The sequence below is a fragment of the Wyeomyia smithii genome, chromosome 3 (assembly GCF_029784165.1).
Source record: "Wyeomyia smithii strain HCP4-BCI-WySm-NY-G18 chromosome 3, ASM2978416v1, whole genome shotgun sequence".
Taxonomy (NCBI): domain Eukaryota; kingdom Metazoa; phylum Arthropoda; class Insecta; order Diptera; family Culicidae; genus Wyeomyia; species Wyeomyia smithii.
Window position 1 is genome coordinate 222,351,433 of NC_073696.1, and position 25,605 is coordinate 222,377,037.

The 25,605-nt window shown below is 36.4% G+C and overlaps 2 protein-coding genes across 9 annotated transcripts in view; one reads left to right on the forward strand and one right to left on the reverse strand.

The window, feature by feature from the left end:
• LOC129726695 (60S ribosomal protein L36) overlaps positions 1–25,605 on the reverse strand; it is a 548,226-nt gene that overhangs the window by 156,734 nt on the left and 365,887 nt on the right. The window lies entirely within an intron of this gene.
• The window catches only part of LOC129726683 (uncharacterized), a 446,412-nt gene continuing 431,764 nt past the window's right edge, over positions 10,958–25,605 (forward strand). For 6 of the 7 annotated variants that reach the window (XM_055683651.1, XM_055683660.1, XM_055683658.1 and 3 more), the window contains exon 1: positions 10,958–12,386. The gene's annotated coding sequence lies outside the window, so the exon portion shown is untranslated. The remainder of the gene's footprint in view (positions 12,387–25,605) is intronic. The other variant, XM_055683652.1, reaches the window with a different exon arrangement.

Below are 25,605 nucleotides of genomic sequence, written 5' to 3' on the forward strand. Positions count from 1 at the left end.
GAGCAAATTGAGTGAGATTGGGAGAGCGTTACATACATACATACACACACACATATACACACACATACAGAAAATGCTCAGTTCGTCGAACTAAGTCGATTGATATACGACATTCGACCCTTTGGAGCACTTTTATACCTTTGGTTTTGCAGTGATTGCTATACCTTTCTAGGAGAAAGGCAAAAATCAATAGAGTCTCATGGCGCAACAAAGATGACTACGACTAAGATTAAATAGTCTCCAGAACACATTTCTTACCATAACTTTTAAACCACATGTCCAATCTTTATAAAATTCGAATGTTAAGGGGTTTTTTAGGTAGCCCGTTAATTTAGAACCAATTTTGAGATAATGAACTTTCGTTATTTCCACATTTTGATACATAACATATAAACTAAAAATCTGATTACAATAAAATTTAATAAAGTTTTATGGGGCAACTAGACCTTTCATCTGAAAATAATTTTTTGAAAATCGGTCCAGTCATCTCTGAGAAAATCGAGTGAGGTTGAAAATTTGCACATACACACACACACACATACACACATATACAGAAAATGCTCAGCTCACGGAATTGAGTCGATCGATATATGCCATTCGAGCGTTTGGAGCAGCACTTTTATACCTTCGGTTTTGCCAGTGATAGTAATAGTATGATATAAACTCATCGGAAAACATTCATATTTCTAACTTTTGGACCACATGTTTATTCATTGTAAAAATCATCGATGGTTTGGAAGACAGCATGTTCATTTGATACCTGTTTTGTTCCAATCGGTTGTGTAGTTACTGAGATAATGAAATTTCGTGATTTTAACATTTCGTTACATTAAAGGCAACGTTACAGTCCGATTTTAATAAAATTTAATAAAATATGATGGGACAACTAGACCTTTCATTTGCAACTTATTTCATAAAAATCGGTCCAGCCATCTCTGAGAAAAGTGGGTTAGTCTCTGGATAATGTTTTTTTCATAGCCTGATTTCACATTATTATGCATAACGAACAAAGTTAAAATCCAATTACAATAAAATTCAATAGGGTCTTATGGGGCAACTAGACCTTCCATATGACACTAATTTTGTGAAAATCGGTCTTGCCATCTCTGAGAAAAGTGAGTGAGATTAAACAGTCTTCGAAACACGTTTCTTTGCATAACTTTTGAACTACATGTTCAAACACTGAAAAATTAATTTACAAATGGTTCAAAAAGCAAACCCGTTCTTTTGAAACCAATTTCGTTCAAATCGGTAGTGTAGTTACTGAGATATTGAAGTTTTGTGATTTTCACATTTTGATACATAACCTCGAAACTAAAAATCCGATTACGATAAAATTCAATAGGGTTCTTTGGGGCAACTGGACCATTCATTTGCAATTAGTTTCATGAAAATCGGTCCAGCCATCTCTGAGAAAATCGAGTGAGATTGGGAGACCGTTACATACATACACACACACATACACACATACACACACATACAGAAAATGCTCAGCTCGTCGAACCAAGTCGATTGATATACGACATTCGACCCTCTGGAGCACTTTTATACCTTAGGTTTTTCCAGTGATTGCTATACCTTTCTAGGAGAAAGGCAAAAATACATCTGTGTTAGTCGGTATGTAAGCGAAATTTGAGCGTGAAAGCGCATTATTTTATCGTCAACTGTGTAGGTACCTGCCAACAAATGTATCATCATTGAGATGGCATCGGAGACAAGCGACAAAGGTGCCAGGAAATTTGTCACAACAGGTCAAACCTCGTAAGGAGAAACATTTTCGGATGCTTCCCGTTTGGCGGATTACAACAAATGTTCTACAATTACACTTGCCGCAAAGTTCAGACCGCCGTACATTTGCTGCTCCAAGTAAATTGTTACATTCCTCCTGCCAACCTATTGTTGCCTAATAAAGGCAACAATATAACATGTATGGGGCCGTTCCTAAACCACGTGGTCATATTTTGATCCCTTTTTATATCCCCCCTACCCCCCGAGGTCTTTCGTGGTCTTTTGGCCAACCCCCCTCCCCCCTTGCGACTTTAACCACGTGGTCTTTCATTTGTCTAGTGCCAAAAATTCGCTTAAATTTTTTAAATTTTTATTTTTAAACATTCGGTACATTCTATATTTCTAAAATGCAAAAGCTTTTGCTCTTGACTTGGTGGCAACAATAAATTATAAGTCAGAAAAAAAGACCACGTGGTCATTTCGTTAACCCCCCCACCCCCATGCGTGGTCTTTCGTGGTCTTTTGACAAACCCCCCCGTCCCCCTCTTTATGACCACGTGGTTTAGGAACGGTCCCTATCGTGTGTTGCGCGACTTGAAGGAAGAAAATGTTTCCGTTTTCGTGTCGGATATAAGGGTTTCAATTCTGCTGTGATGTCGAACAATAGCCGTCTTCTTCAAGATGCTACATCCTTGTTAATGAAGTGTTATGAATTTTCTAAAACGGACTCAGCACCGTGAGCAGAACTTGCCGAACTTTTCTGTTTGAAATCGGATTTGTTACGCATATACCGAGACTGATGCACAGTATCATCGAATCGTAATAAACATCACACTGCTGCGCAATTGCAGCAACATCAAACCACAGTTGCAGTTTAGTAATAACAATTCATTATGCTCTTCCAAATACATTTAGTAGCCGTGAAAATGGCTGGTTGCTGTAGTTGCATTTCTCATTAAATTATCGCATAACTGCTTATGGTCAGATAGCGCGCGATATCCGCTCTGACATAACAAATTTATCGAACGCTGTGGAATGGGATAGCTGGAAAAATATATGTGACTTAATTATTTCCAGTTATGCCATTCTACAACGTACGAAAAAATTTATTTCGCATGTCGTAATACTAATGTACGAAAAGTACATCACATTCATTCTGGCTCAGAGCGATTTTCCGATAAGCCCCACATTTATTTTCAGTTTTTACAGATTTTTTCAGTTTCGTTACACGGATGTACAAAAATGATTTCTTGTGAACATTCTGTCGAGCCGGACCGATAAAGCTCTCATAGAGGCAACGAAATACCATGGAAGAAGAAAATGTTCCCGTCTCCGTGTCGAATAGAAGCAGATTGTTGCGTGTTTGATATTACCTATGGTAGACATGAGCATGAAGGTGGAAATTCTGCTGTGATGTCAAACTATAAACGTTTTGTTTGAGACGCAATAGCAATAGTGCTGCATTTCTGTTATCTGCTACCATCCAGCACGAGAACAAGTATAAATTACAACCAGCCCTTCTCAGGGCCACCAACACGTTCTTGAGGCAATGTTGAATTTTTCTTGGCTTGCAAATGCTGAAATTTGCGGTTTTTCGTCTGTTACACATGATGAAAAATCTTAACTACTTCAATCACATAATTGTAGAGCACTAAAAGGTGCTATTATATTCCACAACAGTAATAACACTGGCAAGTTTGTTCAACTACCACTATTTCGGATGACCATTCGCCGATGATTCTAGTTCTCCCGTTTTCTTTAGTAGAATTGCCTGCCATTTCCAACAATTCTGCAGCTACCGAAAACTCCATAACAGCCGCCAGATAGACAGGTGCTTAAGTATCAACGCGCCCAGCGCGATCAGCCAGAAATTGAAACTCGGCTTTTCTTCCACCGTCACGATCAGCATCCAACATTCGTGTGGTATCGGTACAGTCATGGAATAAACAAAGCGCGTGTCAAAATTCATTGTACAGTAGCACGCAACACGTATGAAGCTGCGTGTGCGAGAGCTCTATCGGTCCAGCTCCGTCGGCTGCCAACATGAAATGAAATCAATATTTTGTGCATTCACATTACGTACCAGAGACAGGAAGAACCTTGAAATAAGGCGGAGTCTTGTACCTGTAAGACTCCGCCTTTATTACAAGTTCTTTCCAGTTTGTCTCTAGTTTGTAAGTTACAACATAGCTCTAAAAAATATCTGGAACAGAAAGCGACCTCGAGTAAACAACAACAACAACAACGTCAAATCGTTTACAAAGTCAGATCGGTTGTATCCGTTAGTGTCGACTGTGCTTGTGAAGAGAGGTGGTGATTGGTTGCTCGGTATGATTTAGACAATCGATGTTATTTATCAACTTTTCAATTTTTTTTATTTTTCAAGGGGGGGATTTGTTAGTAGCTTAAGTATTTATGATAAATATTAGTGAATAATGTGCATGTGTGTCCAATCACAAATGGTGACTTCTCAACACTGTTAGAAATTTGTAATTTTAATTGTTAGGATTTGTTTGCTTTCGCAATTAGGACTTATCATTCGTAGGGATTTAAACCTACTTGTCAGAAAAGGGGAAGTAAACTTACAACTAACTTAATTGCTAACTTATTGGCTATAAAGAGAGCTTATCGTAGCAATTGAGGATTGCAACGATTTTTTGTCGAAATTTGTTAATAATATTATTTGACATAGCTTCTAATGGTTCAACACCAGTAAGTCTATGTAATTCGAGTGTACCAAACCAAGGAGGACGCTTCAAAATCATTTTCAGAATTTTATTCTGAATCCTTTGGAGCGTTTTCTTCCTTGTTGAACAGCAACTTGACCATATCGGTACAGCATAAAGCATTGCTGGTCTAAAAATTTGTTTGTAAATCAAAAGTTTGTTCTTTAAACAAAGTTTAGAATTCCTGTCAATGAGAGGATATAAACATCTCGTATATTTGATGCTCTTGGCTTGGCTCTTTGAAAATAAGTTTTTAATCATAAATTAGTCCCAATTACTTAACCTTGTCAGACCAACTTAAAATAACCCCATTCATCTTGACAACGTGATTATTGTTTGGCTTGAGGAAAGAAGCTCTAGGCTTATGCGGAAAAAATATCATTTGAGTTTTAGAAGCATTGGGAGAGATTTTCCACTTTTGCAAGTAGGAAGAAAAAATATCAAAACTTTTCTGTAATCGACTGCATATGACACGAAGACTTTTTCCTTTTAACGGAAATGCTTGTGTCATCGCAGAACAATGACTTTGTGCATCCTGGAGGCAAATCAGGAAGATCTGAAGTGAATATGTTGTACAGGACTGGACCCAAGACTGAACCTTGAGGTACACCTGCTCTGACAGGAAATCTATCAACTTTTCAATGGTGTATCTCAAACGATAGGTTATTTTTGTTACATACATTTAACCGTAAAAGAATTTCTGATCAGTTGATGCCGAAACCTCGAAATTCTGAAAAGAAATCATTGTACTGATATTTAAGCGCTCAAAACCTGATCACTTTTTCCTGGTTTTTTTTTCTGGTTGAATTACTAGATTTTCAAATTCAGGTGCCTAACTTCGATATAGACGTTAGTCAACGTCAAGAAATAAATACACTCCGCCTTCCGAAAGATCAGAAATAATAGAAATAGATATTTTTGGAAACCAAAAACGTCTAAGTGTTTATTGAGTAAAAGACTTAGCTTAAAAAAAGAGCCTTCCGAAAGATTAGAAATAACCGTCAAAGAGGCCAATTTTAAATACTGGTCGTAGAGCGTCTCGGGTTTTTCTAAAACCTTTCTTAGTGGTTTACTTCACGCGGATTTTTGAATTAACGCGGTTTTTTAAGTAGATTTTTGAATAAACGTGGTTCTTTTACGCAAATTTTTTAATTAACGCGGTTCTTTCAAGCGGATTTTCGAGTTAACGCGGTTTTTTGCACGGTTTTTTACGAGGTACGTATCCCCCGCGTAAAAATCCTGACTGTATACGATCTGAAAAAAAGTATCTTCTCAGCAGTTTCAACATTTCGAAGATATACAAGGTGCGCCATAATTATTCCAACAAAAATGCAAAGTCGGTTTGCTCATCGATATTTGTTGGGCCCAGAAAACGGATAACGATCAAAACTGGACCTTCATGCAAGGCGGTGCCCCGGCTCACAAAAAGAAGACCGTTCAACACTGGTGCAGGTTCAACTTCCCCTCTGTCATCACCAGGGATGACTGGCCTTCAAACTCGTCAGATCCCAACATAATAGACTTCTCGATTTGGGGGATGTTAGAAGCAAAGGCCTGCTCACGAAAACACACAAGTTTGGGCGAGTTGAAGAAGTCTTTGCTCAATTTGCTAGAAGAAAATTCCTCAAAATGACATTCGGTCCACCGTCGAGTCGTATCCTAAGCGCCTCCGAGCTGTCATCAGAGCTATAGGAGTACACATTGAATGAGTTGTTGTTAATTGTTTTTTTTTCGATAAATTATTTTTACTTCAAAAGTATTCTCTTACTTGCCAAATACATGGCTTTCTTGTTGCAATAATTATGGCGCACCCTGTGCAAAATGGTAGGAGGTTGTATTCAAGACACGACCGCATAACTACGCACACTATTAACAAATGCATTGTTGAGAGTGTTTTATTATTGAGTCAAATAGTCTACTATTGCTTGCTCAAATCAAAAAACTCTTCTTTACTTGTATAGTTACCCTAGGGAGGGTATTTCGCGGTTTAACCCCCTAGTGCCCAATGCCGCCATTTGGCGGGCTTCAGTCGAAGTTCCGAAAAGCTTCAATGAATACTTAAAAAGTGTTTATTATGGTTTATAGTGATTTTATCGAAGTCCGTTCAGAAATTAATTTGGGCACTAGAGGGTTAAAATTTAATATGGTGTTGATCGCAAATTTTGTACTGCCCCGTGAGGGAATAAGGCACTCTGACAAAACACACTGTAAAAACTGTTTTCAGTTTCACACTTGGTAAATTTAAGCGGCAGATTTTGATTGCTAGGATCCAGCACAGAATATGTTATAGCAGAAATGAAGCAAAACTTCATCGCGGGGAAGACCGAGGCCCTTAATCGGCGAATCGAAACGCTACCACGCTGCTGCTGAGATATGTGATCAACCGGCAAGTAATTTGTTTGAGCCGGAAGCAAATTCGCAAAGCCAGCTGATACTGATGCAACCTGCTACTTCTACTGCCGCAATACGCTACGCTACGGCTAACTAGATATACTATTCTGTTGACCTTTTTAGAGAAAGCCAGCAAGCAACCAATCAGAGGACGTAATTTTCTTTTCAACAAAGCTTGACAACTTTCAATAGTATAATGGTTCTCATAATTAAACAACATCTTTCTGCATTAGAGCGGATGCGCGTATAATTTGCCAACTGATTGCTGCAAGAATGAATGAAATCGGTTGAAAAAAAAACCGATTTATGAACATTTCGTCCCCTTTTTGTTGATACAGGGGGTAGACAAAATGATTGAGACAGACAAAATTTTGTCAATTTTCAAATAGCCAGAACTTCACGAAAAATGAATCAATTTTGTTGAAACTGGTTTCATTTTACTGGGAAACTATTCTAGTTTCCAAGAATTACTTGGACTTATAACTTTTCCTGACATCTTGTTTCTTTTAGGTTTATATGTTTAAAATAAACAAGAATTCATTCCGAGTTCATTGGTGACCAAAGGTTGAAAATCTATCGAAGAACCATCGAGATATGAATTAATTAAGTATGTGTGTAGTTTTTATCAAGTTTTTCTCTTGTTGCGTACCATTTTCCTTGGGCACCCTAGCAGAGCTCAGTAAAACTTTGTGAGTGTATAGGCCTTAGTGAACGAAGCAGCTTTGCAAACATTTGTTTGAAAATTTATCTGGACTAACATTTTAAAAGGTTTGAAGTATTTAAACCTCTTTCTTATAAATCAACATATCTAAATAATGACGAGAGATAGAGAATGGATAGCTTCTAGAAAATTATCTGAACTTTTATTTAAAAATAATAAAAAATTTAATTTCGGATCATACACTAAGAAAATATAAATTTTAAAAACAAAAAGTGATTTTAGAAATTACGATTGTTTGAGATCTTTTTAAAATGATGGTTTTTAGATAGACAATTTAGTTGCCTAGAACTGAAGTTCTGACTATTTAAAGATTGACAAAATTTTTCCTATCTCAATCATTTTGTCCAGCCCCTAATACTCTAATACAGGCTAACTTTGATACAAGGTACCCTTTTCATAATATACCCTCAATATAGCGTCACTTTATATAACATACATTTTACCTCGATATAAGGTACATATTTATTTTTTTTTTCTTCATCAATAATTTATTTGACACGGCACGAATACAGTTTAATGTTTAACGGCGCCATATATATCTGGCAGCTTAATTTCTAAAGTATCTTAATAACTAAAAGCAAATTTTTTATCCTCGCTGCCGACTACGAGCTGAAACTAAATCTAACTCAAAGCTAGAATGTTTTGCATAAAAAGCACTGATTTGTTGTTTGATAGCTTTCCATTGCCATAGGTAAGCAGCATATTGAATATGTTCCGCTGCTGGGCCAAGATATTACGGACTGGAAAATTGGGTTATCTCCCTCGAGCCCTGAGAGTATCGTGCGGGTCTAGTTGCTGTTTCCGGATCCGGGGTCTTAACGTGTTCTTGTCGTTTGGTTGGATGTAGGCGGACGGGAATAGGATTAAACTGGGGCGTGGATGGATTTCAGGAAAACGTATATAAGGGACATGCAGGATAGGTCACGGCTCGCCAAGACATCACGAACAGGAACAGCCGGCTGTCTACCCTCGGCCTTAAGGGAAACTATTAATTTAGACCTGGCGTCACGGTGTACAGGACATGACCAAACAACGTGCTCTATGTCGTGATAATACATATTTATATTATTTAAATAAAACTCTAGAATTGTTAGTGAAACTTCCAGTAACAATATATTGGTTAGCTTGTCAACCTTTTAGGATATTATTGATGATTTAGAGAGTGCCAATAAATGGCGTCACACTTAGCGGGGTTTGTTAATTGTTTTTTTTTTTGCGTGACGGAATTCTGGATTTTCTTTAGTACGTTGAAACAGGTTCCAGATTTAGAGCCGCGGCATTAGGTACACCTCGTCAAAATGGCCTTGTTTTTGTATTTATTTATGAAATCGGACTCGGCGCCAATAAAAAGGCTGATTCTGAGCAGAGAGTTTTTTTTTTGGAAATGAAACAGAACATCTAGGATAATGTAGTGGATAGGAAGACTTCGGAAATCTCATGGCTGCATTTTTTGTGTTATTTCTATATATTTATTTTTTGTTCTAAACATTCTCGAAGAACAATGGTATCAATAGATCAGACCGATCCAAATTTTGAATTGTGTCTATGTCCAAAGTTATCACAGTTAGTCAAGAAGGGTGACATAGAATAAAAATTAAATTCATTCGGGCTTACTCATATTGCAAAAAAACATGAAAACAGGAATCATCAAACTTGCTTGAAACGGTAAATTTGAGATCTTTCAATAGGGTTTGAACTGAAGACTGATCCTTTTGGGGTTTTCTAGATAAAAGTCTCCCCAATTAAACCAAAAAAATATAACACACATGTTGCTTACATGTTGTTTTACACTTTTAGTTCTTTTTCCAAAATTAACTAAACGTAGGCAAAATACAACAGAATAAAGTATTTGATATAAGGTGTAATTATATGTACATTTTTATTTATCTCACATTATATATACCTACATAATCATATCACTCATCAAAGTGAATTCTGATTAAAAACCTACCCAGTAACAAAAACTTCCTTCCGTTGTCTTTGTAAGGATGCAGAGGTATGCTCGGTCTCTAACAAGGCAAAAACTACATTTTAACATTGCAGAATATCTTTTTCACTTCGACGAAAACTTTCAATTTTTAGACTTACCATTCTTATCCAACCTCTTTTAGTCTAATCAAATCTCTTTTATTCCATCTTCTGAAGGATGTTTTTGATTTGAATTGCAAAGGCACATTCACTTATAAATCAGGATATTTTGTTAACTTTTTAATAAAACTTTGTGAGATGAAACCTAAACGTGTTTGACATCGTTTGATGTCAAAATTTCAAAATGGAAATTGTAACACCGAACAGTGAACCGTTTCGCAGACATGGTCGGCGCCGTTATTGGTCTATAAAAAATCGAGTCATTGAAAGATGCACAGTGAGGAAGAATTACCACTCCCAGTCGTTCTTTCAGTTGATTCATTGTGCAGCTTGAGTGGCTCGGATCCATCACGGCGTAGCAATCATTGATATGTACAGCACAGGCAGAACTAAGCTAAAATTAACTTTCTTTTTTTTTATTTTGTGAGAATATAGTCCTTTATATTAACTTACTCCCCATGAAAAACAATTATAATATTTATCAAAATGAAATCAAAGCTGAATTGTTCACTGATGTCATACTCTCTAACGCACACTAGTCATGAAATAACATAAGCTACTAAAATGAATCTTGAACTGTTTCCTCACTCTTTAATTACCATTTTCACGTGGTGTTCGGGAAGATGCAATGAATTTCAAGCCCGTATTAACATTCATCGTTTCAAAAGAACCACCATTTGAACGTGGGCGGCCTTACCGTTAAATCGGTGTTAATCCCAATCAACATGCAGAGGATACCTTCCCAAACATTTTATCAAATATTGATGAGTTTGCAATATATGTCGGTTCAATTCTATAACGATGTAAAAGTAAATGGGTAGCATTCTATGCTTTAGTTTTGGATTTGGTTATATTCTTTTCACCTCTATGTTACAAGATAAAAATAGTTGAAGTGTGACAGTATGCGTCAGAGAAGCAAAACTACTGCAAGAATAATCATACATGAAATCATGCACGATTACAGCAGATATTAGATAAAAAGACAGTTTGAAGTCTGCTTAAATCTGGCGCTGCCACATTTACAGCATCTTTCCAGCACTCATTCCACCCCACGGGTAGTGCGGGACGAGAAAAATCCACTCCGTGTGTTGCTGCGCACCACGTGCTCCGGTATCACTGCTCGAACCGCGCTCTCGAGCAAATTCAAATCGTTCCAATCAGCTGTCGGTGGTTTGCGTCCCCGCTGAACCCGTGGTGAGTATGCGCCGTCCTCTCGGTCCAGGCTGCGTTCTACCGCCGAACTTGGGTCGCGATAGGTTGCTGGTTCAACTGGTCAACCCGCTCGTCTCAGTTCAGTGCCAAATTTGCTCCGGTCGTGCAGCAAAACCGCGTTCGCTTATAATCCGGTGGTCGATCATAGCCATACATACACTTATACTAACTTTGGGCTCTGATAGATATCCTGCCTATTAGTTACTTTTGTTCTTCTTCTTATCTTTTTACTGCTTCTGGGAAGAGAGTCCCGCGCGGAGTCGGAAAGGATTTAGTGCTCGGCTCAAGTGTTGTGTGGGAGTAGAATTTAAGCTGAACCGTTGAGATCTGGAATTAGAAAAGGTTTCGATTGTGCTGTAAGATGGAGAAGAAGAAAAACAGCGATACAATGTCGTTGAAGGTCCAGCAGATCGAACGGTGTGATAAACTTCCTGTTTCGCGGGCGTAAGATATTGACTTATACAGTGTGACGGATTGTGATTATCGGAGGCACTGGTTCGGTATCCTAGGGGGGCCAGTACTGTTGTCATCTAAGATTGTTCTGGAAAACAGTCAAAGTGTGGGTCTCTCGTACGCGGAATTAGTGCAGTTAACCGTTGAATTTGTGGTTCCTTGGTAGCGAAAAGTACAACGCAATGATGGCTTATGGCAGCTGTTTGAACTGCTGCTGTTTATGGATAATAAATAGTTGAAACGTGATCGTGCGAATTCGAGCTTTATACACGTGCGCGGAAGGCGCACGGTATTCTGGTGAGAAAATCGATTACTTTTACGACATTTCACCGAGTTACATTGCCGAGTATGATGGAAAATGAGTGCAATCAAGTGTTAACTATCTGCGGAAATCGGCTGTGTAGCGCGAGTGTATTGAAACTCCCACGCGGTAGAAATTGCACCCCATCGAAGGCAGCTGGGAGATTTGCGGCCGTCTTCAAATTCAATTAGTGTTAATTAGTGTATCGAAAACGGATGAAATCAGATAGTGTAGTGATAATCGTAATTGAATACGCATTGGGAGTATACTGAAAAGCCTAGCTAATAAGTGAAACACGTTGTGAGGTTTATCTATAATAGTGATAGTGCTAGAAACAGCAGCTCATGCTGCACCACTTCGAATTAAGCTGAATTACATCAAACCGAAACAGCGAGGAAAATCCATCTGCTGTTTGTTCGGAAAATTAGTACAACTATCGAAGTGCTTACCCCTTATTGGAAAGTGGATTCCATGGTAAGCGGATGACCGTGTATACAACAGTCCGATTAATTGGATTGCGAAAAAAAGCAAACAAATAGAAATACTCTCTCTCTCTCTCTTTGTGGGAACGGAACAGGTGCTCGAGCAAAGGTGATCGCAGTAATGACGAACGATGTGAATCTCGGAGGACAATAGTCTGGCAAATAGACATCGATTGTTATCCAGGAGCGTTCTGAAAAGAAAACTCAGTCGATGTTATCGTGGGGGTGTCCTTTGTAGACCTGGACACTGTAGGGAAATTAACAATAGCCACCATCAATAGCAGGTATGTTCTTAACCGAGCCAACGAATCTTTTAGTGTAACGAATGATTCATTTTTTTGCTTAGAGGGAGCTTTTGTTCGGCTTACCTGTGGTTTTGTTCATTTTTTGTGCGGTTCATAACTTGAGGGAAAAGCATCTAGTACAAGACATTTAAGTTAAATTGCCAGGAATCCAAAACATGTCGAGATTAGTGGAATATTTCTATGCAAAAATGTTTATTTGTTAAGTTTCATAGAGATTTTAGATAGAGTCGATTTTTGTGATCAAAAATTTCCTTAAATCGATTTTTTGGCGAGGATTTTATTTCGTTTTTCGTTATCTCTATTCCCAATGAAGTAATTCGTGATTTACTGCAATCAGAAAACTTTCTTCTACAAAGTTGCTACATATTATTCTTGTAGATATAAAATAAAATTGTTCTATGATATTGTAATCTTGTGTTATTTTAAGCAACTTTGTAAAAAACGAATGAAAGCTGTTTTTTTCTAAATCGCAAGTGAAAAAATGTCATTTTTTCTTTGACTGTTTTATTTCAATTATCACATCGAAACTGTCTTCGAACTTTAGAACCTTTTTTGACAAACATTTTGTACTGCTGAAATTGTAAATATCTCTATTCTATTCAAAGTCACTGATGTTTTTCATCTAAAAATACCTTCTTCTCATTTGTTCGTCGTACTTTCTGGGGTAAGCACAAACATTATCTCTCGGTGTCGTTTAGAAGGGCACATTTGACTTTACAAATGAGGGCTGTTTTTCAAAATTTGTTTATACTTTAGTTGAATCGATTGATATTTTTTTAAACATCAAAAATCGATCAACTGGTTTAAATGTTATGAATTTTTGAAAATAAAAATATATTGAAATTAACCATTTTCCTTGAAACGAGACATTTGTAAAAAAACCGTGAAAAGTGTGAAGAAACATCTTTTTGGACAATTAAAAAAATGTAATTCATTCTTGGGTCCCTGAATTGTTCCGAGAAAAATTGGATCATAGTTTAAACCAAGAAGAACCCGTTGGAAATTTTGAAGAAAAAAAAACGATTTTTATTAAAATTGCCGCCAAAGTGAAGATTGTTTCTAAAAACCGAAGATTTATTTCCAAACATAAATAAGTTTTGAGACACTCCAATTAGCATTTATTTAGTAAAACAAAGCCTTCGTACTACATTCTGATTCGGAACTGACTTTCTGTTTGCTATAAACAACAAACTTCGCGGCTAACTTTTTAATGTATAGGGTAATTGCGAGGCTAGCGTTACTATCCTACTGACATTAACAATCTTTCCTAGGCTGAAACTCGAACCTACGACAACAACGACTGGCTTGTTGGGCCACCATCGTACCAGCTGATATTTCTCCCATTAGGATTTACACTGCATCGTTTGATAGAACAATACGACTTATAAGTGAAACAAATGTAACAAATGTAACTGTAACAAATAAATTCTACTCAACCAGTCAAAAAAAAAAAAAAAAAAAATTGAAAATCTAATGCATATTTTTTAGCTTTTTTTAATACTGTTCAAATAATATACAGACCAACGTTATGCCTACTAGTAGATATAAAACTAAACTATTACTAAAATTGAAATATTAAGAATAGCAATCAATTTTGTTATAACACGATTACTTAGGGAGCGCACGTTGTAACTTGTTATCATATACTTGTTGTCGATATTTTTCTGGTTTGCTGTGTTTACCTCCTTTGTCAGTCAAGAAATATTTTTAGGCTATCAAATTGATTGTTGTATTCACTCGATTCATTATGATTATATTGCGATATTCTCTAGAAATTGTTATACATGGTAATTATAATAAAATAGTTAAAAAAAATAATCATTATCTTGCGTATGGACCGGTTTCGTGCCAACTTGAATTAGGGACATGCAGTATCCTCTTAGAATTTGCCAAATTGAGCAACTTTGCATAGTTTTTCTTCGAAAATGTTTTGAATGGAAAAGGTCTGATGTTTTTGAACGTTTTTTACAAATCTCAATATATACGATTGGTAGAGAGATGGTTGGCAAAGAATTACTTTTAGAAAATCGCATGAATTTTCATTTATTTTCATTATGATTTTTTTTTCTTCAAAACCAGAATTTGAATTCTTACCATTAACCAAAACTTACCAAAACCATTAAAAGGTTTGTAGATTGTTTGCCAGCTTTTCTTTTAGGACATCAAATTGGTCTGGGCTCATGAATGTATAGATTCTATCGATATTTTCACCTACAAGAAAACAGAGCATGTCACAGTAGGCACTGTGGTCCAAGTAGGCAAAAAGTGGAACTTAAATCTGCTAAAAACCTAATCTCAAATTGTCAAAAGATATGAAAAGTTTACTATGAGCTAAAAGTTTACTATATCGTCCAATGACGACCATTTTTGCATTGAATGAAACTTTGCACACGTATTTGGGTAAGAAAACTGGGTGTTTTTCACAGGTGGAGAAGAATATTCAACCTTGTTTTGATTTATTGTTAAAATTCAAATTTATTTTTTAATTTTCTCAACTCAAAACCATTTTAATTTGAAAAAGAATGAATTTATGAAATAAATCATCATGAGCTTTTTGATTTCAAATAATTTTTAAAATCATTTGACATCATTAACCTACAATTGTTTCCGAAAATGATGAAATTGATATTTTTTTGAAACTTAAACTTCGATGAAAAATGTTTTTCGTACCAAAAGTTTTATTATAACTTCGGTTTTATTTTTAAATAAATTAAGAAAAAATTCAACTTTTATTTTGTAAATCAAATCTTGGTGTTCATTTAGAAATTTTCGCACTGAAATTATCTTTTCGGTGTGTATATTTTTTCACAAGGTCACATTTGTTTTCTACAATTCTCTTTCAGACAGTTTTTCTGTACATCAGAGTTTCTGATTTACAATGCTTAGAATGCTTTGATTGGTTATCATCAATGTCAAAATACATGCGTCCTTTTAGAAAATTACTCTTGAGTCTAAAGAATAGCTCCATCTTTAAAAAATACGTAGTTTTCTAAGCCAAAAACGCGTGCAAAGTGTCACTAGAATCAACAATGGTCGACTGAATTTATGCAAATTTTCAGATAATTTGGCATGGAAACGCTCATAGAGAGCAAAATCGCGGCAAATAAACTATGGTCGAATATCAACCATTTTTGATTTGAATGAAATTTTGCACACGTATTTGGCTTCGCAAACTGCGTATTTTTTATGAGGAATTTTTCAGACTCAAGAGTTATTTTCTAAAAGGGCGCATGTATCATGGCATTGGTTAGCATTTCAACTGGCTTAGAAGAAACTCAGGATGGAGAAATGAAAATCACATTTTTTATGGAAGATTAATTTTTAAACAAAAATTCTTATTTCAACACTTTTCAAAATATTTGTTTATGATGATTTTAAAAGATTCAGGTGCTCATTTTGAATCAGAAAGCTCTTGGTAGTTAACATTCTAAATGCATCGATTTTTTGATTATTTTGAATTTAATTTCTTTTTTTAATATTTATGAAAATACAGGTTTTCTTGGTTCTTATTAGTGCTGGGACTATCCGGATTGAAATATCCGGATATTCGACCTCGGATATCCGACAAATATCCAAAATCCGGATCAATCGGATATCCGGATATTATCCGACAGGATATCCGGATTTTCTGATAGTCGGATACCCGGATACCCGGATTTTATATCCGAACATAGTTTAATGAGAATTATGTGAATAATAACTTACGAGGGTATGGGGGATTGTGAAAAAGCCATTTTTCGCGTTACGTTTTATTTGAACGAGCTTAAAAAGATAGAAAAAAAATTGCGGATATCCGAATAGTAAATATCCGGATATCCGAATAGTAAATATCCGGATATCCGAATATCCGACTATTCGATTATCCGTATCCGGATATCCGGACATCCGAATAGTATTTGTTTAGCCATCCGTGATCCGAGCTTCGGATAACTGGATTACGAATATATCCGGTTGAAAGTCCCAGCACTAGTTCTTATCAAGCGATCGTTTCGCAGTTCGTATGACATCGGCCTTAGGCTAAGACAATCGAATTGTCGTTTGAATTGCATTCATCTGTTTTTCTGTGGTATAGAAGTAAATATCTGAAGCTACATCACGGTGTTGGATATAACAAACCAGATTTTGACCACAAATGCTTCTATCGAATGACGAAAAAATGGTTTTTAATTTCGTAATTAGTTTTTCGTTAAAATGCTATATCTCGAGATTGGCTCATATTACCACGGGGTGATAAGTGTTTCTTACGTAAAATTTTCCGAGAAACACGATGAAACCTTCAAGTTTAAAATAAACTCAGCTACATTTGCCGAAAAATGCAAATTTAGTTTTAAAATAGAAAAATAATCTATCTGGCAACACTCCCGATCAAAAATTATATTTTTTTATCTTCTATCTGGCAACATTCCCGGTCAAAAATTATATTTTTTTTGAATTCCTTGGTTTATTTTCTTCAAAATTCACTCATCAGATTGGCTCATATTACCTCGGGATGATAGTTGTTTCTTACGTGAAATTTTCCAAGGAACACGACGAAATTATCAAATTTAAAATAAAAATGGCTGCATTTGCCGAAAAATGTAAATTTAGTTTTCAAATACAAAAATAATTTATCTGGCAACACTTCCAGTCAAAAATCATATTTTTTTGGATTCCTTGGTTTATTTTCTTTAAAAATCATCTATCAGTATTTTGCGGACGTCCTACATCAATGAATTGTAAGAAAAATAAAAACGGAATTTCGAACAAAAACTGCCTGACTTTGTCACAAAGAGGGGGATCCCACAGAGCGGGGGGTATTCCAATCGACACCAAAATTGGGGTTTTTGCCTTTCTCCTAGAAAGGTATAGCAATCACTTGCAAAACCGAAAGTATAAAAGTGCTCCAAAGGGCCGAATGGCATATATCATTCGACTCAGCTCGACGAGCTGAGCATTTTCTGTATGTGAGTGTGTGTGTGTGTGTGTGCAGATTTTTATTCTCACTCACTTTTCTCAGAGATGGCTGGACCGATTTTCATGAAATTAATTGCAAATGATAGGCCTCGTTGTCCCATAAGACCCTATTCAATTTCATTGTAATCGGATTTTTAGTTTCGAGGTTATGTATCAAATAGTAAAAATCATAAAACATCATTATCTCAAAAACTATGCAACCGATTTGAACAAAATTGGTCTCAAAAGAACGGGCTACTTGAAAAACCCTTAAGTTTAGAATTTTATAAAGATTGAACATGTTGTTCAAAAGTTATGAAAAGAAACGTGTTCTGAAGACTGTTTAATCTCACTCATGTTTCTCAGAGATAGCTCACCCGTTTTTAATAAAATCAGTGTCAAATGGAAGGTCTAGTTGCCCCATAAGATTCTATTGATTTGTTTTGCAATCGGACCATTAGTTTGCCTGTTATGTTTAAAAATGTGAAATCCAGCTATGCAAAGGAACATATTCCGATGACTACTTGGACTCACTCACTTTTCTCAGAGATGGCTAACCCGATTTCCACAAAATTAGTGTCAAATGAATGGTCTAGCTGCCTCAGAAGACCCTATTGAATTTTACTGTAATCGAACTGTAACTTCATCTGTAATGTACCGACTTGTGAAAATCACGAAACTTCATTATCTCAGAAACTACACAACCGATTTGATCAATATTGATATCAGATGAGCGGGCTAGTTAAGGGTTAACTGATGAATTATGATTGAACACGTGGTTTCAAAGTCTGGCTGCCCTATTCGTTTTCATTTCATTTGATTATAATCGAACTTAAGCAACTGTTATGTATTAAATTATTAACAATACAACGAAAGTCTATTATCTCAAAGAGTACATGACTTATTTGAAAATTACTAGTGTCATACGAACGAGTCATCTCTCAAACTCACAAATAACAATGAAGTTAACAATTTGAAATGTGGCTCAAAAGTTATGGAAAGAAGAGAAATTCAAAGACTATTTAAAACTATACCTGCTTTGATCGATATATGTGGCCTTAACATAATTTAAGTGTGGTATCGTACTATTTGAACGTTTCAAATTCATTGAATCCTTGCGATGTGTTTAAAGTCTGCAAATGCTTAACCAATCGGCCATAGGATATGATCAAAGTCAAATAACAACTCGTTTAAAATGATTGGTTTTAATCGAAATGACAACATCCTCGACTGTTGGCTTGTTTACATCACTTTAACTCTAGATATATTTATATTGAGTGGTATTCGGTCATTTTCAGCAGATTTTCTGGCATCAATCTGACACCGGAAATACCCATATTGGGAGGTATTTAGTTATTTAGGTTGTTTTTCCAAAAATTAAAGTGGTCGTCTTTAAATTCAAAATGGTGTCCAGGGTCAATATCCATATTGAGTATTATTCGGTCATTTCCCACTGTTGCCTAGAAGTTGCCATTTAGCAAATTTAGCACCCCTGAGGACAATTGTTAGCTCCTTGCATCATTCTGGTTTCAGAGATACTCATATTGGATAGTATTTTAGGCTGTTTTTCACAAACCGGTAGTCGCCATCTTGTATTTCAAAATGGTATTTAGGATAATGGTTAAAGAAAAACTCATATTAGGTGATATTTGGTCACTTTGGACTGTTTTTCAGAAGCCGAAAGTCGTCATTTTGGACTTTAAAATTGCCTGTGAAATCAATTTCTGTCATCTGGGCGTAATTCTGGTTCTGAAAACATTCATATTGAATGGTATTTAGTCATTTCCGGCTGTTTGCCAGACACCGGAAGTCACCATCTTGAAATTCAAGACTGTGGCTGTGATCAATTTTTAGCTTCTGTGCATCTTTCTGGTTCCAGAAAAACTCATATTTAATGGGAATCGTCCATTTTAGGCTGTTTTCCAAAAACCGGAAGTTGCCATCTTACAATTCAAAATGTTGTCTGAAGTCGATTTGTGGCTTCAGTGCATCATTACGGTTCCGGAAATACCCATATTGGGTGGTATTTGGTCTTTTGCGCTGTTCTTCCGATACCGGAAGTCGCCATTTTGGATTTCATAATGGCTTTTGGAGACAATTTCTGGATTTTGAACGGCATACTGGTTAAAGAAAAACTCATATTGGGTGGTATTTGGTCATTTTCTGCTGTTTTCAGTAACCGGAAGTCGCCATCTTAGAATTTAAAATGCTATCTGTGGTCGATTTTAGCACCTGTGTATTATTCTAGATCCGGATATTATTATATTGGGTGGAAAGTTGCCATCTTACAATCCAAAATGTTGTCTGAGGTCGATTATGGAACATATTTGTTACCACTAAAAACATCCACCTGCCAATATGGTTCCATTTAGTTGATTAGTTCGCGAGATGTGCAGAAATTTGTGAAGAAACATGTACTTCCAGAAGAGGGAGGGGCGTCGAACCATTATGGACAAATTTGTTACCTCTAAAAACATTCACATACCAAATTTGGTTGTATTTTCTTGATTGGTTCTTGAACTGTGCGAAATTTGTGTTTCATTTTTATGGAACCCCTTCCTTATAGAAGAGGGATTCGGGTGTCAAACCATTATGTACATATTTTTTACCACTAAAAACATTTACCTGCCAAATTTTGTTTCATTTGGTTGATTAGTTCTCGAGATGTGCACAAATTTGTGTTTCATCTAACTATTATGGACATATTAGTTACCCCTTAAAACATCCACATGCCAAATTCGGTTTCATTTGCTTGGTTTGTTCTCGAGTTGTGCAGAAATTTATGTTTCATCTGTATGGGACACCTCCCTTCCAGAAGAGGGAGGGGTCTCAAACTATCATAGGAACCTTTATCGGCACCAAAAACCCCTACATACAAATTTTCACGTCGATCGGTTCGGTAGTTTACGAGCCTATATGGATCAGACAGACTGACAGATTGGACTGCATTTTTATATGTATAGATTAAAACATCAATATTTTAGAACCTAAAGAGTGAATATACATTTATTGGATTGAAGCGTTTATGTAAATCTGTTTTCACAAATAAAAAATTGAATGAGAAAGGCTGGGTCTGACCGCTAGGTGGAATAATTTAGGTTTTTCATAGTGAACTTAGATGAATAATTCCCCCAGCTTTGAGCCAAATCCGTGATGGTCGTGTCCAAGTGGCATGTACACGTCGTATGGAATGACCCATAAGCATCAATAAGAAAATATTTAGATACTACAGAAATGAACACAACCTTCCATAACCTGACTTGTAATTGAACAACACTATGCAAATATTATTTGCTGAGGCTAATGTCGTTTATCACTCTTGCCCGGCTTATTTTTGAAAGCAACAGACTAAGATGGCATATCGTTGTTTTTTTCTGCTTACTGATAAAATGTTCACGTAATCCGAAAAAAAAATTTCTTCGAAGTTCAAAAAATGTCTGTGTATCAAAATACCTTCAAGAAATAGAAACAAAGTATCTTCAGCAAAGTTTTTCCGCATAACATTACCTACAACTTTGCTAAAGACTTCACTTTGATTTGACAAGTAATAAAATGAATAAAAAATTTTCATTGCTCTTTCAGGGGGATAAATCAACAATCTATTTGCCTCAAAAGTTTCCCCTTGAGATATACAAAAACTTTGTCAAAAACACAATAGCATTTGAAGTTTGAATATTTATGCTCAAAAGGCTGTGCATTGTAGGTTGGTATGTATTCGTTTGAAATGCGTTCATGACGGGCTAGCACGTGATTATTACACAGAAATACGAGTTTAAAACTTTTCATCAATTTCCCATGCCATCAAAACATCAAAATTCGAATTATTATCCGAGTCCGAAATTCTCCATGAGAAAAGATAGAATTTGAATTAAAATATTAAAAATTTAAAAATTTAAAATATTAAAAAAAAAGTGGCCGAATTAAGGGTGGAAATAATACTGTTTTCCTTATTCCGGCATACAAGAGCCTTATTCGAACAAGAGCTATCATCGAAATAACGCCGCGAATCATAGTTACCATAAATTTGTTATGATCGTGTTATTGTATAAAATTGCTGCTAAAATGGGATAAAATGGGAAAATGGGATCGGTAAAAAACATACTGAAGCAACTGTTACTGAGTGTCTTCAAGCAATAAAAAGTGGTGTTTCGACTAGAGAAGCTTGCAGGCGCTCCAATGTTCCACGATCCACCGTAATGTTCCGTGCAAGCAGCAAGTGGCCAGGAAAACCACGAAAAGGTAAACAAACTGCATTTACTGCCGCGGAAGAGGATTCAATTGTTGGCTGGATAACTCGGGTGGCACGTAAAGGATTCCCTATTACGAAAGAACGGGTGCAGTCTACAGTTGATCCAGATCCAGAACTCTCAGTGCGTAAGCAAGAGTTAGTTTCATCAGCGGCAACTACGGTTAAAAAGATGTATTATTTAGACCTGGTCCAAATTAGGAAATTGTTGTGGTCCGATTAAGGAAACGATGATTTATTTCTTTTATTATAAGAAAATAGAGGTATTATCTAGTTGTTTTTCATGCAGAAAAGATGATAAACATGTTACTTCATGTTACATAATGAAATACTTAATTCAGTTTAGATATTCACACTTTTTCTTGCAAAATTTGCAGCTACGCTACTAAGTGGTCCATTAAAGGCAGTTATACCCTACACAGTACCAAAAAATGAAATTTACAACTAATACAAATGAAAGCACATAACGGTTTCTAGCACATAAAGTGAAAAACTTATATAATTTCACACCGTTAATAATGCACAATACAGAATCGTTTTAAACCATGTCAATTTGTACGATAAGTGATATAAACTTAAAGCTTTGAATATAAATATGCATGTAAATTAACAATATATTCATTTACATTGCATGTGAATATAATGCCACACGGAATATTACATGGTTTTTAATGCTCCATTTACCAAAATTGTATCTCCCCTCCTCTCACCTTAAATCCCTACTAGCTCGTAGTCGGCCGCGAGAATAAAAAAAGGCCTCCCTCTTTTCCCTGCTAACGTAAAATTAATACGAATTGTACTTGACTCAGTAAAACAGAAAATGTATCGGGCCGTGTCAAATAAACTAATTTTAAACCAATGCTCCATTTATGTGCATTTTAAGAAATGTAAATTTTTTTTACTGTGTACGGTAAAAATCTGCATAGCGGGTGTTCACTAAAAAGGTTGAAGACTTTAGCTAATTCAAAATGCGGTTAGTGAACACTGACATATGGTCCGGGATTCACCGTCCGACCTTCGGATGCCACACTTATGGTATTGCGCAGTGAAAGTGTGCTGGGCCCATAACCTTTTTTTTTCGAATGAATAATGACAATTACACATTTCTTTGCAAGTAAGAGACAGATTGGAACGTTTTGGCATTGCTTATTTCATGCAGTGCGTTCAAAGTATAGTGAATGTTTCACGAAAGAGTCGTTAACGATTGCACTCGCGCGATCGCCACGATTCTTTCAAATGATGTTTGCAGGTAGCCATGATTCGTCTACTCTAAATCGTGCTTTCACCGAGGTGATTTCGAAAATCTCATAGCTGTTTACTTCGATAAGCAAATAGTTGAACGTAATCTCACGTTCATTAGGAATCACAACTTTGTATTTATCATTGGCAATAATTTTTCGCAGATTCGCGCGATACTATTGAATGCAAGCGAACTTGGATACAATAGATATTATCGTGCGTGATTCATTCAGTATCTGTTCATGGTTTTTGGAACAATTAGAAATGAAAAACAATCAGTAGCGTTTCTATGGAAAACTTGTACGCGAGTGAGGATGATTGATACGTGTTGAATCTAAGAACACATTTGCGATCAACAGGGTATCGAAAACCTGGAAAATCAGGGTATGTCAGGGAATTCATTTTTCGATCAGGGAAATCAGAGAAAATCAGGGAAAACTGAAAAACAATCAGGGAAATTTTTTTACCGAGACGCGATTTTTTTTAAACGGCTCTTTAGCGCCAAAAGAGATTTTTAACAGCGTAAAAGGCTAATACGGTACCTTTACTGTTTAGTTTCATATCCGATCGAACACTTTTTTCACTTGGATTTCAGAGTGGCGTTCATCTACGTTGCACTTTTCTGTGCTGAATATTGAAAAATATCAGGGAAATAAATGTTATATTTCAGTGCCACCCTGCTGGATCAACGTACAACAGCCTTCGATTTATACTTGTGCTTAAACTTGTATGTTACAATTAAAGGAGTAGTGGATTTGTCTTCAGAGTAGAATTGGCAATTTCTGGGCATTTGAAACTTCGATAGAGGAAAGCAGTTTCATCATCCAGAATGAAAGACTTTCCGTCGTGTTTCCGAGTCACCCAGCGGCATTAGGATTTCACGGTTTGGATTTGATCGTCAGTGTACTATGGAAATCTAGTTTTCGTTCCACACACTATTCCAACCTTGTTGTTGAACATGTTTGTGAGCGATCTTATCCATTATCACCGTTGGACGGTCGCTGCCTCTCTTTCTGATTACTGTTATGGAAGCAAGGATACGGTATACGATGGATATCGGTACATTTTCACTCTCAAAATGGTTCACTGTGCACTTTTTTTACGACCTTCGTTGGCTTGGTAGAATTGTACAATGCGGGCGCGTAATTACTCTGATTTCGACGGCAATTTTAACACGACTTCACTCCTCGATAAAAACCTCTTTACTAAAATAAATTCCTCTCACAATGAAACAGGTCAGTGGGCCAAGGCTCGGAATAGTAAGCGTAAAAAGGAAGACATATACACAAGCACGAATTATAATAATCATGTCACTTACTCTTAATAGTGATAGTGTTGATAATATAACACCCGGGCGATATCACAAAAGATCAATGGTTCTGGTCGCAGTGATGAGTTCACATAGGAAAAAAATTTAGAGTGAAATAGAGTGTGCCACAATTTTCTGAAGTGGTTCAATGTGAAAGGGGTTCAGTGTAAATTAATCCTTATTCACCTCAGGTGGTATGACAATATTTATACTGGAAACTACTTTTAATATTTTTTTCTGCTCTGTATATTTGAATTTTTCGTTTTAAGATTATTTTTATGAGTTTAGAAAAGTATATTTGTTGGAATAGTACTAAGTCAAAACACTTTTCCCAAATTTCATTGAAATAGTCTCCAGTAAAAGTAAAAAGTCATATTCACATGCAAAAAGATAACTTTTGTCTCCGAAAGTAGAAATATTTCCCATGTTCTCCCCCCGTCATTATGATTCCTATCACGGGTAAAAAACGTGTCGCTTTCTTTTCAAAGCTACCGTGTGACACATAAACATTCATCATCTTTTAAGCACCAGAATCTCGTGATAAGACCCCGTTTTCTCGTTCCCCCCTGTTAGCATTAGTGCTTTCCGGGCTCAGTATCTAATGTTGAATTTGCACAAAAATCACAAAAAATCGAATGTAGCGCCACTGAGAATATGAAAAGAGATAAAAAGTATATTGAATTCAGCTCACCATTGCATAAGTATCGGCAAAAAATTCTACGAGGCCATTCTCCTCGCTACGTCTAACAATTGATTGTAATCTATTTCCAATTCTTGTTTTTCTTACGACGCAATAGAAAAAAAAAATCAATTGGCGACAAATTGCAAATTCGCTCCTGCTGATAGTGGTTTCCCTGTAATTTACAGCAGCGGGGGAAATGTTGCCTTCCCGCCACTATCTCGACAATTTATCGACAAATCGATCAGCAAAGGTAGTAATAGGATTTAGGTGACGTGAATATACGTCTATATGGGTGTGTGTGTATATATGAATCCCAGAATGTCATCCACTGGCGGGTGGGTGGACGAACGGCACATTGCATGGCACCACACGGCACGTACTAATAAATATATACTACAATCATATAGCATTACGGCCTCCCCGCGCCGCAGACACACGAAGAATAATGTTGTTGTTGTTGGGCGGGTTGCTTTCGTCTTTGGTGGCGTCGTTGCCGTCGTCTTCACATCGTCCGAGAGTGAGAAAAAATTTAAATCGATCGATTGATTTCAGATTATAGGCCCCTTCTGATGACCGCGGTTCGCGGATCGCCGCTCCCGGGCGGGCATTCGTGGTTACTTCGGAGCCGGGGCATTAGTGAAACGTAGAAGTTCACCTTCCGATGCTATCGACCCTGGTTACCAGTGCGATGTAAAAGTTTTATGAAGAGCATAAAAGAAACTAGAAGCTGACATTAGAAAAAGGGGCATTAGAAGAAGACGCATTATGAATTATTCAGCTAATGTTTGCT